We start from the raw sequence: 19,213 nt of genomic DNA, 5'->3' as shown, positions 1-19,213 counted from the left end.
AATTAAAAAAAAGAAAAAGATTGTTCTGCTGAAGCAAATGAAGATATGAAGATAAATTTGATATGTTATCTGTTCTATGTGATGGATTTTCTTAATGTCTTTAACATAGATTACTAAAAAGACAGAAACATTAGTTGAGATCATAGCTCCTAGAATCAGAGTGCCAAATTTCAAAGCTTGGATCTGCCACTAGATTTATTTTTCTAAGCATCTGTCTTCTCAGGATTCACTTCTTGAATAGACAAAATAATGAGTGGTGATTCAAAAGGGCATATGCACCCCAATGTTTATAGCAGCACTATCAACAATAGCCAAATTATGAAAAGAGCCAACATGTCCATTGACTGACAAATGGATAAAGAAGTTATGGTATATATATACACAATGGAATATTACTCAGTGATCAAAATGAATGAAATCTTGCCATTTGCAACAATGTAGATGGAACTGGAGAGTGCTAAGTGAAATAAGTCAGAAAGATAAATATCATAAGATTTCACTCATAGTGGAATTTAAGAAAGAAAACAGATGAACACAGGGGAAGGGAAGGAAAAATAAGAAAAACAGAGGGAGGCAAACAATAAGAGACTCTTAAATACAAAGAACAAACTGAGGGTTGCTGGAAGGGTGTTGGATGGGGGGGTGGGTTAAATGGGTGATGAGTATTAAGAAGGGCACTTGTTGGGATGAGCACTGGGTGTTATATGTAAGTGATGAATCACTAAATTCTACTCCTGAATCCTTATTGCACTATATCTTAACTAACTTGGATTTAAATAAAATTAAAAAAAATAAACTACATATTTATATAAAAGGTCTATTTAAATAAAACACCTGCAATTTTGAGAAGAAAAAATGATGAAATGAGATAAACTATGTTAAATGCTTATAAAAGCAACAACTGGCATCTCTACTTGTTCTGTATGCATCTGAGCATTTACCATCGCATCTTACATGATTTGGATTCTGATTTTGAAATGTATTCCTGGCCCTTAGTAAGCGTATAGTCTAGTGGTCATATGTGTCTGTATTTATTCACAACCCAAGCCAAGATATGGTAAAATGAATGGGGATATGGCTGCTAAATGTGTTGGTATTGAAGAGAAAAAGCACTGAAGAGCGTTTCACTCTACAGCTATTGTTTCCAAAAAGTATACTGTAAAATCCAAAAGATAATTTCTGAGGTTAATATAGAGATCAGACTGAAAATAGGAGATTCTGAAGTGGGGTGTAGCTTATCAGAAGCCCTTTAAAATTTTTCCCCATTTCACTGCTCTCAATTTGGCAGCCCAGCTCATCTGACTTGTTCACAAGTTCTTCCATATGAGAAAAGTCCTCAATGCTGATTGCGAATCACGTGGGCTGCTGCTACCCTTGTGTGATTTCGTTTTCTGGCACTTCTTGCTGGGGGCTGATGTAGCAGGATGTAGCTTCATCACGTGGAGCTGCCTCTTTTAAAAAGTGTGATGTACATCACCTACAGGCAGGTATCTCAGCTGGTTCAGTGAAAAAGCAAAGCAGTTTCATTTCCCGGCCTGAGGCCTCAGCTCCACAGAAAGGCCCTAGAAGCTCCCCTTTTAATGCTCCAAGATAACTTCACAAGCACCAGATGGTTCTGGTAAGTCCGGGATGATTTGGAGGCTTCCTGTTCAAGAGCAGCAGCCTGGCAGGAAGATCTGGCCTTGCCTAGAGAGTTCTCATGACAACAGAAAGAAGGGGACGGTGGTGATGATAGATACTAGCTTCTGCATGAAGGAAACTTCCTATTTCTCTGTGTTTATGATTAATGAAAAATAACCAAATACTTCTGGAAGGAAATCCTCTTCCATTACCTTGAGCCTAGGGGGTTCTGTTTTCCTAAGAAATGATAGGCATTTGGGGAAGTCAGAGGGCACTGGTGAAGAAGTGGGTTGACTGCCCAAACTGGGGTCAGAGGGTGGGGATTATTTTCAAGAGTTAATGTAAGTGCAACTGGGCAGATATTTCATAATCAGTCATTTGAACCATTCTCAGAAAAATATAGCATCAATTATATAAAATTCCCTGAAGCATCAAAATATTTTGCATGCTTGAAATCCTGCAGATGGTACTCACAAGTAAAAATACATTGTTTTATTTGCAAAATATCATAGAGCACATTAGTAATTTGTTGTGGATGGCATATGTGTCCCATTGCAGGGAAAATGATGAAGCAGTCAGTTTTTGGGTGTGGAGTCAAATGGGGCTTGGTTGTTTCATTTATTTTTTATCCATGGGGACAGAAAAATAGGGCTTACTTTTAACCATCTTGGGAGGACATTTAGGATTGCCTTTAGATTATATTCTTTCTACCTAAGAGCCAAGTTAAAGGTAATTTTCCAGGATAATCTGATAACATTTTAAAACCAAAAGTTTTTAGAAGAATAATCTAATTAGTTGAATGTCTGAATACATTATTTTCTTTTTTCTGGCATACTGGGGGAATTTTCTATTTTATGGCATGATATTCTCTCTGCTAGTTTCACTCATCACCACTATGTCACTTCATCAGTTTTGTTCAAGTTAAAAGCTTTCTCATGATCTCCCACTCTCTTTAATTCTCCTGTGGGTACAAAATGTGGCTTTCTTCAAACACGATTTTGGCAGTTCCTAATCAAAAGGAACGCCTCCTCCCTCTGACCCTCCATGTTCTGTTTCTTCTGTCCAAGCAATGTCAGCCCTAAGCCCTTTCAGTTACATTTTTTCTTTCACTTCCGGTTTGTTTGGTGTTCAGCAGAGTAACGATCTAGGTGACTTGTTTAAAAATAGTTTTCCAAACTGTATCTGCAAATTATTAATCAGAACCCCTTGACATGGAGTCCAAACATCTGTAAACTCCTCTGATAACTCATGTGCACTTAGTTTTGAGACTCCTACATTCCGTATCTATATGATCAATTAATACTACTTTCAAGAGCCCAATTACCTGAAATGAATTTATTTTATAAAAACTCCATTGAAATGTTAACAGATTATTTAGTGGGTTTTTAAGGGCTTAATTTCTGCAATGAGTTTCAAGAAAACTTAGTGTATTTTCTATTAACATCACTTACTAAAGTTGCTTCAACACTTACGTTAGGGTCTGATTCTTTACCTTAAAGTTTGGATCCACTTTGTGAAAACTTAGCATTAGAGAAAACCTGAGAGCAATTTTATTTATAAATGGTCCCGGATACCAAGGCTGTGATAATACCCCTTTCTGCTGTGCTTTATGTACAGGTGTAAAGATTGGAAATCTGGTGATGATTTGAGGGAGAACAAAGTGGTGTTAAATTGAGAAACTAAATATATTGCCAGGGGCGGGGTGTATTATAATCTCTTTAACACTAAAGTAATTTCCAAATAGCAAATATTAAAAATAGGAAACTAATTTCCATGCCTTGCTACATAATTTCAATAACACTGGGATTTAGTCTTCCTCTAAACACAAGTAGATTAATATCTTGCTAATCTTTTTTCCTCCCTTGTGCTGGTGCTGACAAGGATCACACTGTAGCTTCTGCCTCACCTCCCACTACCCTAAATGAGATGCCCTACCCCCACAGAGGTGGTGCTGAAAATGGTTCTGCAGTTGGCACGCTGGTAAATTAACTGCAGCTGTCTGCTAACCATTGCCAGGTTTGAGTAACCAGCACAGGCCTACAGATTGGCTTTTATGACTTGCCTTGTCTTTGTTTAGGAGTCTAGATTTTCTTTCATATAGTTGACTTCATGCCTTCCTGCTGAGAACTTTCTACCCAGCCTTTATAGCTTCTGCCTTTTTACCTTACTGTTCTTTACATTGGCCTGAATAAATCCAACATGTCAAAGAAGACAGGGCATGACTCTGAATATCACCACTGACTCAAGTACCCTATCACTTGGATCCTTCAGTCATATGAGAAGTTTTTGGGTATTAAACTTCTTTTCTTTCCTAAAATTTTTAGGAATAATGTAGATGCTCACTTCCAGAACCAAGTCTTAAGAATTCTAAAAACGGATATTTTATATTGTATTTTGAGTAAATTCTAGTTACTGAGATTTGTGTAGCATTCAATATTAAATGATAAATATTAGATAAATCTATCAATACAACACATGATTTCAGTAATTTGTAGTAATTATGAGGGATCTATGTTGTTCATTGTCACCTACTCCTTCCCATTAGCATGTAATTTCAATGCTGCTTCTTTTTCACTTATCCTATAAATACAAACTTAATATTTTCTAGGCACTTAGCTATGTATTAGGACTATAAAAGTAGAAAACTGTGGTCCTTCCATTAAAAACATAGATTTTTATTGACAAAATTCAAAATCTGTAAAAGGTAAAAAAAATGATTAAAATGAAACATACACCACTAGAACTCTCCTATTTAAAGACATCCAAAATGTTTTTGTTTCTCCAACTATGAAATACTGATCCCACTTGGATCTCAAGTCCACACTGAGTTTAGCTGCCATGGTCTAACAATGAGATCACTGACACAATCCTAGCTAAATTCCATCAATCAGTTAACACCCCTCAAACATCCATTTGCCTGTTCCTTTATTTATATTTCTGCTCTCATTTAATGTAATTAAGTCAGTAATTGTTTATATTTTGCTTATATTTATATTTATTGTTTTTTTAGATATATAGTGTGTATAAGCATGCGAATGTGTATGGTTATACATACACATATATATTTTTTCAAATATCAATACAAACTTGTGTATAGTTGTTACTTTATAGAGTCAAATCTCTTTATACTTTATAGAGTCAGATCCTGCCAAAATATGTGGGAAGAGAAGCAATTATCATTTACTGAGGGCTCATTTCCCAAATATGGAACACAGGCAGGCATAACACTTACAGAACCATATAAGATATTAGAGTCTCTATTTTAATTATTTTTATATAAGTAAACCAAGTCTCAGAGTGTAAGTAACTTTGCCAAGGTCATTCACCTTCTTTAGCAATGGAGAGAAGGCCTAATTTGAGGAAACAGATATAAAGTGTACATTAGCATTTATGGTTAAAAAAAAAAAGTGATACACTGGCACCTTTCTCTATCAACAGAAAATTCCAAAGTGTAACAACTATTTATAAATTCTGGAACCATGTCCCTAAGAGATATTAAGTTTCTCTTCTTATTCACAAACAATTTTGACTTGAATTCTTGTCAGTTTTCTCTAGCAAAGAGAATGGTAAACATTTTCTGTAAATGGTTACAGGAAAAAAAATAGGCTTTTCAAGACATAAGGTTTCTGTTCCAACAACTTAAGTGTTCTGTTCTAGTGAAAAACATTTATAGATACTGTGTAACTGTGGCTGTGTTCCAATAAAAGTTGATTTAAAAATACAGGTGTTAGACAACATTTGGGCCACTAGCTAGTTTGCTAACCCTAGCTTGAATTTTAGACTGGTAATCCCCCAATAACACATATACTATTATTTAAACAGTTTCATGCACATACCCCAATAGGTGATCTTACTTACGTATAGGGTTTTACAAGAACTATTGTTTTAATACATTTTGTTCAGTATACAACCTGCATAAAAACACAGAATAAAGATTAAGTAAAATATATACATAGAAAGTCAATTTTACTTCACATCATGTGCAGTGTCCTACCTACCACCTGGTGTGTGAAGCAAACACTGAAGAACGCTGCCCTAAAGCCAGTAAAACAAATACATGTATATAATATATGTATCATATATATGTGCATAGTATATACATCTATATTAGATCTATTTATTTAATAGTTAGGTTTAGTTGGTGTTTTGCTTAAACATATAGTTTCCTTGCCAGCAGGAGCATCAGATTATAACAACCATACTACTTTTAGAACTTGTACTGATGATGCCTGATCTCCCTTCTTGGCTCTTAAATCCTTTTTCTTTCTTCTCTTTCTCGCACCCCGCCTCTCCTCCATCCCACCTTTCCTTGTTGCCTTCCTTTTAAATCCACCTGAGTTACCAGCTTTTGTTAACAACTGTCAGTCTTAGCATGGACTCAATTCCCCTTTTCACTTGGGAAAGGAATAATCTTTAGGTGTTTGTACAGAGCACTCTACTGGATTCTTGCTTCTTGGTTTCCATACAAAAAGAAAACTGCTCTACTCCAGTTGATTTTAGGCTTCAAGTTTTTGTGTTTTGAGTTACTGCCATTTAAAATTACTCCAAGCAGACAATCATACGTATGTTGGTTCAAAAGAAATAACAGATTATATAAAAGCCTTCTATCTCAAAATTCTTCCAAGCATACATTTTCTCAATATTCTGCTTTATTTTCATTCATGATTTAAATATACATGAGTATATAAATATGTATATATGTATCTAAAAATATCTTTCCTTAGCTATTTTAGAGGGAAAAAAACAAGCAAAAATTTTCTAATATTAAAAATTTATACTTTCATATTAAATATTCATTTCAATTCCTTGTCCAAGCAAATACAAGAAAATGAATTTTTTTACATGAGTACTTACATGCAATTCCAAACATTTAAAAAACGAAACTGTTAAAAGAAAAATGCAACATATCTTTGTTTAGATTTTATGAATATGGTCAAAATACTTGTTAGCACCCAACCTAAGATACATGCATGTCCTTTGGGCAAATATGTACTGAGTATGTATTTGTGTGTAGATCTGATAAGCTGTGACCTACACCAGATAGAGAAAAGACTCAGTTAAGTTTCATGAAAATTAGATTCTATTGTTTTTTCCATCAAAATTGTATGTGACCTTAAGTAAATATTCTCTCCCAGTCCTTCCCACCTTCATTTTGAAGGGAAGGAGAAATTCTTCTCTACCCTTAACAGTCTTCCAGCTGTACTAAGAATTAAATGAGACCAATGAACAGGAGAAATAAATGATGTCTTATAATGTGCACACGGAGGCCTAATAATGAAATTGAGACCTGAAGAAATGAACAAGGCAGGCAGTTTTTATACTTTTTAGACAAAGAGGCAAGAAATCTGTGAGAAGTTGACAAGACAAACTTATCTGTGGGAACTTCAAATAGTAAGGAATTCAAAATAGAATTTGGGCTGGGGTAGTTAATTAGTAAAAAGTAACAAGGATTGTTTATAGAGCCTCCTGGGCTCCAAATTCTCCATTTCTGGTGATAAGGATGTTTGTATCTCCTGGTACAGGAAAGATGCTTTCCCATGGGGAATTTGTTTCCTGCTTTCACAGAGGAGGCTCTGAGTATCCTTCTTAGATGGGACAACATCTCTTAAGTAACTTTAAAATTTTTAAATTTAAATTTTATTTTATTTTTTTTAACGTTTATTTATTTTTGAGACAGAGAGAGAGAGAGCATGAATGGGGGAGGGTCAGAGAGAGAGGGAGACACAGAATCTGAAACAGGCTCCAGGCTCTGAGCGGTCAGCACAGAGCCCGACGCGGGGCTCGAACTCACCAATCGCGAGATTATGACCTGAGCTGAAGTCGGCCACCTAACCGACTGAGCCACCCAGGCACCCCATATTTTATTTTTTTTAAGTTTAGTTTTGAAAGAGAAGTTGTGAGCTGGGGAGGGGCAGAGAGAGGAGACAGGATCTGAAGCGGACTCTGTGCTGACAGCAGAGAGCCAGACGTGGACCCCAAACTCACAAACTGTGAGGTCATGACCTGAGCCAAAATTGGACTCTTAATTGACTGAGCCACCCAGGTAATTCTTTTTTGTAAATGTTTATTTTGAGGGGTGAATGGGTGGCTCAGTCAGTTAAGTGTCTGACTTAAGCTCAGGTCATGATCTCACAGTTTAGGGGTTTGAGCCCCACATTGGGCTCAGAGCTGACAGCTCAGATCCCGGAGCATGCTTCAGATTCTATATATCCCTCTCTCTCTGCCTCTCTCCTGCTGGCAATCTGTCTCTCTCTCTCTCTCTCTCTAAAATAAACATCAAAAAAATGTTTATTTTTGAGAGACTGTGTGAGTGCTTGAGCATGAGCAGGGGAGGGCAGGGAGAGAGGGAGAGATGGAGAATCTCAAGCAGGCTCTAAGCTATCAGAACTATCAGCACAGAGCCCATTGCGGGGCTTGATCCCACCAAATGTGAGGTCAAGACCTGAGCTGAAATCGAGTCGGATGCTCAACTGACTGACCCATGCAGGTGCCCCTTAAGTAACTTTTTTTTTAAATAATCCATATGCCAAAGTGGCACATTTTAGGGCAGTCTGCCCTTGGTGCCTACAATTTATACGTTTGGGAGCATGGAACAAATGCATTCTGAGGGCCATTCCATCACTGAATCTATGATATAACCTATATTCTAATAACAGCAGCATTACATAAAGACAATATTATGTAAAATTGACTGAGCACTTAGTTTGTGCCAAGAACTAGGATATATACTTTTCATAAATTATCTCATTCACTGTTTATTTTAATTAAGTTATGTACTCATTTTTGCTCATTTTAACATCAGGAATTGAAGATGTAGAGATAAGGTTCACTAGCACAAGTTTTGTAGCTAGTAGGAGAATAACTAATAATTAAACCCCAGGATATGTGATAAGTCTACTGTGTTTCAACTCTTCTTAGAACATTTGAAAACACACACACACACACACACACACACACACACACTGCATTGTAATCATGGTTGTTAACTCCACCACTACCACTCCTACCTACTTCTGAGTATGATTCCTGAGGTCCCAAATAATTGGGATGTTTTGCTACTAAACATTAGGGAATATTTTGAAGTACACATAGCTGAAATGTAACAAGAAAAACAAAAATAGGAGTACTTTCTGGTGTACTAAGATACATTCTGTAAAAACTTCCTGCAGAGCGTGGCATTTGGATTGAGCTCCATGGTCCTTCATTCACTGTTACTAATAGCTTATTGTCAGGGGCGCCTGGGTGGCTCAGTTGGTTAAGTGTCCGTCTTCAGCTCAGGTCACGATCTCATGGTTCTTGGGTTCAAGCCCTGCGTCGGGCTCTGTGCTGACAGCTCAGAACCTGCAGCCTGCTTTGGATTCTGTCTAGGGCTCTCTCTGCCCCTCCCCTGCCTGTGCTGTGTCTCTCTGTCTCTAAAATAAATAAACATTAAAAATAAAGCTTAATAGCTTATTGTTCTTCTCTATCCAAGAACAGTGCAGGTGCCAGGACCTGCTGAATTTCACCTTATCTCCTTTTATTTCTCACAAAACCAAGCCCAAAGAAATGTAACTTAAAAAACAAACAAAAAACCAATTTTTTAAACTAATATTTTTTTAACGTTTATTTATTTTTGAGACAGAGAGAGACAGAGCATGAATGGGGGAGGGTCAGAGAGAGAGGGAGACACAAAATCTGAAACAGGCTCCAGGCTCTGAGCTGTCAGCACAGAGCCTGATGCGGGGCTCGAACTCACGGATGGCGAGATCATGACCTGAGCCAAAGTCGGAAGCTTAACCGACTGAGCCACCCAGGAGCCCTTCAAAAAACCAATTTTTATTGGTTACGTATATCCCCTCATCCCTCTTACCAATTCACAATATTTTTTCCTAATACTCATAATCTCCTACTCTTATCTTTTTGGCTCTCCACTCCAATGAAGTGAGTTAGCTTACAATGCAGAAATAGGCACAACATTATCAGGTGAATCCTTTACATACCTACTTCTTTGTTGTTTTATATCCTTTGAGAAAATTAAGCTTATAGATTGGATGATAAAATTACGATTAGAAAAAAAACAAGATCTATTTTTTAAGCTTTATAAGGGGGGCACAAAATATATTAAAGTATGTACTGCAAGCGTCAACCACAAAATTATATCACCCTGAGTTATCCACTATTACTAATTGGATATGTAGATTTTCACAATTTCCTAGAAATATTATACAAATGCTCTCCTTGTATTGTTATATGTGCATGTTTACAGCTACATCTCAGCATATGTCTAAACACATAATAGGTTTCTTGATTGCTTGCAAAATAATGAGTCCTACTGAATGAATTGGAGATCTAGGGTTCAGAAAAATGGCAATAATGATGGGGAACAGAGACCACCACCAAAGCCCCAGCAGTCTGGTTAGGATGCTGCACTGACATCACAGTCCCTCTCCTTGTGTCACAGACACTGCAGGACCTTTCACATTTTCACATCTGCCTTGACTGATTTTCCAGTGAAACTGGATCTTTGCTTTACTTCATCAAAATTCAAAAATTTGAGTTGGAGATTGAGGGCCTAAACCTGTGAGGTAAGACTGTGTCCTCAGATGTATTGTCCCTTTGCCTTGGAAACCTATGGAACACTGAACCTACTTCTCTCCAGGACTCACACAATAGGGAGATTATCCTAAAAGGAAAAGGGAATCTCAGAAGATGGATATTCACTAGTGTCTACAATATTGTAGCACTTTGGTCATACATCAGCTACATCCACTGTTCTAAACACTGCTCCTGAGTTTAGATATTTTAGCTATCTCTCATTAAACCATTTCCCCCAGAAAGAAATAGCTCAGACTTTCATCCACTCATTTGGTATCAAGTATAGTATTGCTGAGTGGTGTTGTTTATTTTGTCATGTGTTGATCAATCTCATTATAAATTGTGAACTACATTGAAAAGTTAACCCTCACCCACACATGTAATATACAAAAATGAGATAAACATGGAAGAAAGTAAAAACAAGTGAGGATTTAATTTTGTGCACATAATATAGGGAAAAGAACATGGATAAAGTTATTATAGACCTCATTTCAGCAACTGGTTATGATGATATAATTGGTGCTTATTAATTCTTCACCCTCTAGATATTCATGTTTCATCTGCAGCTAAGACCACACATTTTACGCTTTTTAGCCATTTATATGGCCCAAATACTTAATTCTGAAATAAGTTTCACAATTATCAGTCTTCCATTAGTTTTTCTACCTCTACATAATACATTTTTCTATTCTATTTAACCATTTCTTATATGGTACTCACTATGGTATCAGTTACTGTCTTGTGTCATATATATATTAAGTCACTTAATTTTCATAACAGTCCTGGAATATAGATTTCTCCTCTTATTTTATAGTTGAGGAAATTAGATTTACCAAAGGTTACATGACTTGCCCAAATTCACACAGCTAATAAGTATTAGAACCAGGATGTTAACCCAGACAGTCTATGCTGTGTAAAAAGACAGCCTATAGTGTCATCTGTGTTTTGTCCATAGTAGTCTCTTCTCTTGAAGAGGACCAAGAATATTTCCCTTTAATAGGTTAAATCACCCCCCAAACTGCACCCTTCCCTTTTCATCAAGTAGCAAGAAGATTCAGATCACTGCTGTTGGGTAATTACTTTATCACCCTGGAATATGATCTTCATGTTGGTACGTATAGTTAGCCAGTTTGGCATTCATCAGCGGTAGTCATGTGAGCATTGGTGAGAAAAAGTTCATGTTGTTGAGGATCTGCATAGCCTCTATGTCTGCTTCCATGGCCACATGGTCTACAACCCCATACAATAGGCCCAACACAGGCTAAAGAATGAAGGTGACTGACCCACACAAAGTTCATCTTGTCAACCTGATTATTAATAGTTTTCTCCCTTCTGTTAGTGTTCAAATGACTCTTAAAAATTTGCATTCAGATATAATCTATATGTCCTCATGTTCTCGGGGCTACTCTGGGAGGTCCTTCCACATTCCTTCTTCCCCAAACTGTCTTGTTACTAAACCTGGAGTCTTGCTTTCCACATTTCCCCAGACATCTGTCCACACCAATTGTCAATGAATTACTGTAGAATTTTTAATTCAGGCCAACACCCTTTCCAGAAAGATTTGGACAATGAGATACACTGATAAAATTTCCTCATACTAAGTTTAGCCTCCTGCAATTTTTTTTTTTTTGTAAAACTGATGCTAACATTTCCCTTCTTGTTAACTGACTACTTTCCATGACATCAGAGTTGAGTATTGAAGAAGGCATTGTAGTGTGTTAAGATGGTGGCACTGAGAATGTGCACAGTTTGCTTATACAGTTGGTTCAGTTGATTCCACTTCTGTATGATAATGGAGTCCTCTCCTGGTCACTCTGAATTTTTGATCAAAGTAGAAAATACCTAGTTCAGTAAGGTTACAGTGTCATCTGCTGTCTTATGCTTTGATAGTTGGACTTCATCAAATTCCAGTACAGGCCAAGAGCTATTTATCAAAGGAGATTTAGTTGCTGAAGAAGGCATAGATTTGTTCCAAAACCTCAATGGTCTCCAGTGTGACTCTTATTCTTGGGCTTGCTCCTTTTTTTTTTTTTTAAATTTATTTATTTTGAAAGAGAGAGAGGGAAAGAGAGAATCCCTAACAGTCTCCATGCCGTCAGCAAGGAGAAGGAGCCTGATGTGGGGCCTGACCCCATGAACCATGAGATCATGACCTGAACTGAAACCAAGAGTCAGACTCCTAACTGGCTGAGCCACCCACATGCCCCTGGGCTTGCTCCTTTCTGCGTGTTCTATCCCAATGTGTCATAGACACTGTGCATACTATTGCATCTGCTCAGTAGCAGAGATCCTTACACTGTCACCATCAAAAATTAGAGTGTCTTCTTTTGCTCTGAGTTTTATTCAAAAGTGGCATTCATTTCAGATAACTGATTAATGGGTTAGAGCCCTGTCACTTAAACATGCTGTTTATGGCTTCTGAAATATAAACACTCTCAAGTATTTTGCCTCTTGGCTAATGTCAGGGGATACAACTGTTGTCTTCTTAGGAAAGTATTACCCTACCTTGGCCAATATCAATGGATTCCCAGAAACTTCACTGAAATTGTATGCAGAAGTATTTCATACTAATGTGTGTGTTAAACTGATATCTAGAATACCTTCTAATCCTTGGTAACTTGGTCCTAATAATATGATGTCATCAAGTAATAGAATAGCCTAAATTCTGTCAAATGATTATATAACTAAGGACCCTGTCTATTATATTGTGACAGCAATGAGAGGCTAGTATGACAATAAAAGAAGGTAGTAAAGTGGCATTCTCTTACTTCGAGGTAAAAACATATCCTGTTTTTTTGGGAGGGGCTGGAGAAAACAAAGTGTTTATTAGATTAATGTCTATATACTATAAGCCATAAGCTACTGTTTTAGCTCAAGGAAGGAAACCATATGTGAAACTCTAACTGTAATTAGAGTTACCAATCAGTTAAACATGTGCTAATCTTGTGTCCTTTGTCATGACATATGCACTTCTTCACTGACCAAACCGGAAAATTGAATGAGGATGCAGTAGTAATTACCATCCTGTGTGTTTATAGTCTTAGATGTCTGTATGAATTGGATACTTCACCCAGAGAAATAATACTGATTTTTATTGATTGTTTGGATGGGGAGAAATACTAGCCTCAGAGTCTTTTAGTTAGTTCTTTCTGCCAAGATAGTACTTACTTCCTAAACAAAAGGAGTAGTGAAAGTTTTTGCTGCTTTCTTCCAAATGCGTATGTGACAACTGATAGAATAAACACAGGATGGTTTAGGGATTTCACTGGGTTCAAGCAGGCAAATTTGGGGCAAAATCCCATTTATTACTCCAACCTACAAGCCTTCACACTGATTGGTGAACTTGTGCTCTTTTGGGTTCTAAACAATTAATGTTGTGCCAATCAGAGCGGCTGTCGAATAACGCAGGGTAGTTGGCTCTGGGCTTTCTCTTTCCTCAAAGCACAGACTATGATAAATCCCTGCAGGTCCTTTAGTAGAAACCTAAAAGGATGCTTTACATTACATACCTGTGTTGCTATATAGCATGTGTTTGCCTCCTCTTTGTTGGAGAGGTTCTGTGTTTGTCAGGGATTGTGTGAGGAACCATGGATCCCTTAATCATCCTCATTCCACTAAAACATGCCTTTGTTCCCCAGACCTGGAATTATTTTTGTTTTCAAAAGTAAAAAGCAATATCAATTAAACTATGTAAAATAGTAACGTTTGGACAACTGCATGGCTCAGTCCGTTAAGCATTTGACTTCGGCTCAGGTCATGATCTCATGGTTCGGGATTCGAGCCCTGACCCAGGCTCTGTGCTGACAGCTTGGATCCTGAAGCCTGCTTCAGATTCTGTCTCTCTCTATCTCTCTGCCCCTCCCTTGCTTGTGCTCTGTCTCTCCCAAAAATAACCATTAAAAATTAAAAAGTAAATAAATAAGACGTAACTTTTTCTAATCCTATAAGAAGGAGAGAGATAGGAGTCTTCACAATTGATTAATTCACCCCCCCCCCCCAAAAAAAAAACAACTGAAGAGTCTTCATATTTTTTGTGCTCTGCTATTTTCAGCATGCCAGCTTGGTCCATAGGCTAATTGTCTAGTCATCCCAGTATGGCTATTAAAATTCCAGGCATCATCCAGACACATTATAGTCCAGTGATAAAAGAGTGCTATCTCTTTCTGTGTTTCTTTTTAAAAGCAGACTTATTTCTAGGGAGCCCTTAGAAGTATTCACTTCATGTTTCATAGTTTTATCACAGTTCTCCAGGCCTAAATCAATGATTAGCTATACAGATAAGATAGTCACAATTTACTTAGATATCAGAATGTATGGAAATAGGAATCAAGTTTCATGAGTGTTGTGTACCTGAACAAAATTAGGTTTTACTAACATAGAACATATAATGAATGACTGTTACACAGACCACCTCGTATACTATCTCCTAAAGTATCTACTATTGGGGATTCTAATTGGTTGTGTATTTATTTTGATTCTGAAGAAGACGTGAATAGTGCCCTATATATCCCTGCAATATTCATATCTTAGTAGACCCTGTCTTCTATCATGATAACATGTCTACTTTGTTTCTGGTGTTTCAATGTAGTTTCTTTTCTTTACCAATCCAAGATCTACCCAGTCATGCTGAAATCAGGGGTCTTGTTTCAACCATAGCTTTTCATTGGCATGCCAGTCTACAAAACAGCACATACTAGTCTACAGAACAGCACATGTCATGAAACTGACACAACTCACCTGTGTATTTCCCAATACTTCTGGTCACCTGATTATCTTTATGCAAAGGAGAATTTTTTGAAGGAGTAATTAGGTAAGTTTCATGATAAAAAAAAAACACTTCTAATAGTTCTAATAGTTTATTTAATGTTTTGGATTCTTTACTATGTAATATTTCTGGCATTGCAATGGCATTTGGTGAGGGCGAAGTGTGGATCCACGTTTTTCTAAGCCAGGCAACAGAACTAACTACAATCACCCAGAGGTCCAGGTTAGCATGATAAATATAGAAACTCTGACAAATTTATCCATATTTGTAATTTTAGACTGATCTAAAAGTTTGCTCCCCTTCCTCTTGGTAAAATAATATCCATAGCTATGATTTACTGATTTTCTAATTACTCATTAATAAGGAAAATTCTGAATTTTTTTCCAGGAATAAAATGTTCTATTCTGCAATTGGTCCTTCAATTTGTGATGGAATCTCACCGTATATAGAGAGGACAATGAGTGGTAGCTGGGTGGGAAGCATGTGGATAATTGGCTTTTTATTGCAAGTTAACGCCTTTAGGAAAAAGAATGATAACATCTTCACTCTGGGAATGAACAATCCTATAGGGAAAGTCATAAAAATTTCCTGGCCAGGCAAGGAGGATCAGTAGCTTTCGATGTTTGGGGTATTCCCATTCCAATTTCTGGGTGTAACTCTCTCCAGATCAATACTCTAATTTACTATAGTTGGAATCCTGTGGGTTGAACTGACATTGGAAATCATCAGTCATAGAATTATTGTAGTTTTGGCTACTTCAGCTTGAGGCTATAAGAGATAGGAGACACTGGTTTTCAGTCTACAGTGATTCTCTCTTGCCTGCAGTTTTGCTTTCTATGATATTAGTATCCTGTGGTCAACCATGGTGCCGAAGCAAATGATCCTTGCTTCTGACACTACATCAGAAGGTCAGCTATAGCCTACTGCTGCATCACAGTGCCTGTGTCATTTACCTCACTTCATCCCAATGCACAGGTATTTTATTATACCATCACAAGAAGGGTGAGTGCAGTGAGATATTTTGAGAGAGAGATCACATTCACACAACTTTTATTATTATAGTACATTATTATAATTCTATCATTAGCATTAATCTCTTGCTGTGCCTAATTTATAAATTTATCATATATAGGGAAAAACAGTATGTATTGAGTTTGGTACTATCTGCAGATTTAGGCATCCACTGGGGACCTTAAACTTCTCCCCCATGGATAAGAGGGGGCTAGCGTATTTTTTCAGCTGAGAATTGAGAAATATGAGTATGCCATTCACTTTCTTTATGGGACACGATGCATTTAAAAAAAATTTAATGTTTTATTTATTTTTAAGACAGAGAGAGAGCATGAGCAGGGATGGGGCAGAGAGAGAGGGAGACACAGAATCTGAAGCAGGCTCCAGGCTGTGAGCTGTCAGCACAGAGCCTGATGCGGGGCTCAAACTCACACACTGTGAGATCATGACCTGAGTTGAAGTTGGTCGCTCAACTGACTGAGCCACCTGGGCGCCCCCGACCCAGTGCTTTTTAAAGCAGGTACCTAAATGTGCAGTCACTGAATTTATGTTAACCTTCGTAGTCAGTACTTAATGACTATCTGGACTACACCCTAAGGCTTTGCCTCCAATGGGTGTCCACAGACTATAATGAGCAAAACATTTAGGTTTGGTGCTAAATAAATTGAGGATTCCTTCCTGAAGCGCTCATGAGATTTTCCCATCATCAGCCCTAATGCAGTCAGCTAAACAGTCCCAGAATTCTTATATTTTCTTGAGGGACTGATACCTACAATCCATTTTCTGTTCTGTTTTCTTGGTTGCTAGCAACAGTATAAAAAAATTAAAAGAAAAATTTAAAAGGAAGGAATATATTAGATAGATTTTGACAGGAGGGTACAGCTATGAAAAGCGTCAGTAATAGAAACACAACTAAAGACGTGCCTCAAGAGTCTGCTTAAGAAGGCACTGCTGATACCATGCCACCAGACTTCATACAATTTCCACTACCAGGCTTGCAAAATTGTACTTTCATATTGTACAGGGTTTTTTGTGTGTTAGTCCCTCGACATTTAAAGTTTGTGAAGGAAAACTTGAACGTGCTCGTGTTCTAGCTGCCACTGCACAGGAAGAGGAAGCTGTCCCTTTTGGCTTTCAAAGATGGAAATGGACTCTACTTCTCAGTGGATTAAGAAAATTAAGAAATACAGGAGATTCTAGAATGTTAATGCCTATAAAAATAAGATAAATGTAGATGTTTATCAAAACTAGGGTCATACTTTGTCATATTCCATAAACTGCTTCCCCTCTCCTCCATACTTAATAGTCACATGTCCTATGCTGAGTAGTCATCTATATCATCATTTTCAAAATAAGAAATAAACTAAGAAATAGAAGAAGTCAAATTCTCAAATAACGTGACAAATGAGAAACAATACTTTCAAATTTACATGTAATAGTTCCTATCTATTAGTTATTTTATAACTTTGATCCTTATTTTTCACTGTGCATTCGCAAACATCATAGAAATATTTCCATCGACTCCTGAAATCATTGTTGCACTATATGCATATAATTTGGATGTAAATTTAAAAAAATAAAAAATAAAATAAAAAAACAGAAAATGAACAGACAAAATAAAAAAAAAAGAAATATTTCCAAAGTTTTGAAGTAAAGAGGTGTATATGGGTTTTTAAAATGTAAATGTAAAAGTGAATTTTATTTTTACATTATAATGTCAGGAGTTATAGATTAAAGTTTAAGAAAACATATTGGAGGTTTCAATTCCATGCTATATGGGACTATTACTCAGACACCACATTTTAATAGATAACTAAGCAAAAGAAATGAAATTTACTTTATTATAGGCACTCAAATATTTGTTGAATGATTGAGTTTTATTAATTATTACTTTTAGGTGCTCATAATTTTTATAGATGTAATGGAAATAATAAGCATCTGATAACAATAGTTTTTTAAAACAATGAGTTTCTTCAAGGTGATAATAATGCTGATAATAATAATGATAATGATAATAATGTAGATTTCTAGAGTTAAAATTAATTTCTAAGCCTGTGATGTGCCAGGCATAATTCCTGAGTTAAAAACAATTATACTTGTACCATGCTTATACTTGCTCACTAAAGCTTAGTGCCTCAATTAATGTAGTGAGTTTGTTTCGTGTTATCATGTATGTGGAGATACATGTCACATAAATGCGATGGCTGATTTAATGTCAAAAATTAGCCAGCATACCACTACATAGTCCTCTCCATATTAAAAATCATGTTTGAGATATAGTTTATAAATCATCTGAGCTTTTCTCTAGAAACATCACTTGGCCACATCAAACAAGAGGAAATAATGTTTTAAAGGCAGAGAAAGATCAATTCCACAGCGCCTGTGGTTTTGTATATTTATTACAGACTTTATTGTAAATGCTTAATATTTACTGGGTAAACATTGGCTTATTTTATTTATTTCTTGTATTTAGCATAGGTCAGTTATTATTCATAGTAGAAATCAAAGGATTGATATTTTTTGGATTAGCTATAAATATTCTGAAAATGAACATCAGTGTAGATATTCAAATATAAATAAATGCTACCAGTTTATAGACATAAGCAGTGAAGAAAATGTCAACTCCAATTTGAATTGACCTTCCCTAATTTTTAATACAATACTTGAGGTAATATTCTTTTTTGTGTCTTCTAAACGTGAAGAGCAATGTCCTAGATGAATGCAAAATATCTGTAAAACTTTATATCCCACTATACCTCTTCCCTTAAACTACAGATGCATCTGAAGTATATTACTCCAATAAGTTTTATGGACTTATTTAAGATATGTTACAAATAGTAGACGTAATAATTAAACAATATGTTTGTCATAACTTTATTATAAGTGAACACATATTTTACAGCAAAACTATCGATTATAACATCAAATTGCTTCTGAAAACAGTTAAAATATATGAAAGTGAGCATCATCAAATAAATTTGGCATTATCTCCTCTTTAGAGGCTAAACATTTTTAGTCATCAATAAGATGACACTATAACCGCTACATTGAATAGTTGTTATATTTATTACTGAGAAATAGGGTAAGTATTTAAAATTTAAAAAAAATTTTAAAGGTCTTAAAAAAATCTTGCCTAATTTCTTAAGACTTTGATTAGTACATCAAGTGGCCAAAGATCTTATTAAAGGTGTTTGCAACTCACACATTTTATCTAAAAGTTTATAGTAGAAAATCACTACTAAG

Source organism: Lynx rufus, unplaced genomic scaffold, assembly GCF_022079265.1.
Source record: "Lynx rufus isolate CCGP_SWC_20201006 ecotype Redwood Valley unplaced genomic scaffold, mLynRuf1.p SCAF_10, whole genome shotgun sequence".
Lineage (NCBI taxonomy): Eukaryota > Metazoa > Chordata > Mammalia > Carnivora > Felidae > Lynx > Lynx rufus.
Note: the sequence above shows the minus strand (reverse complement) of the source record.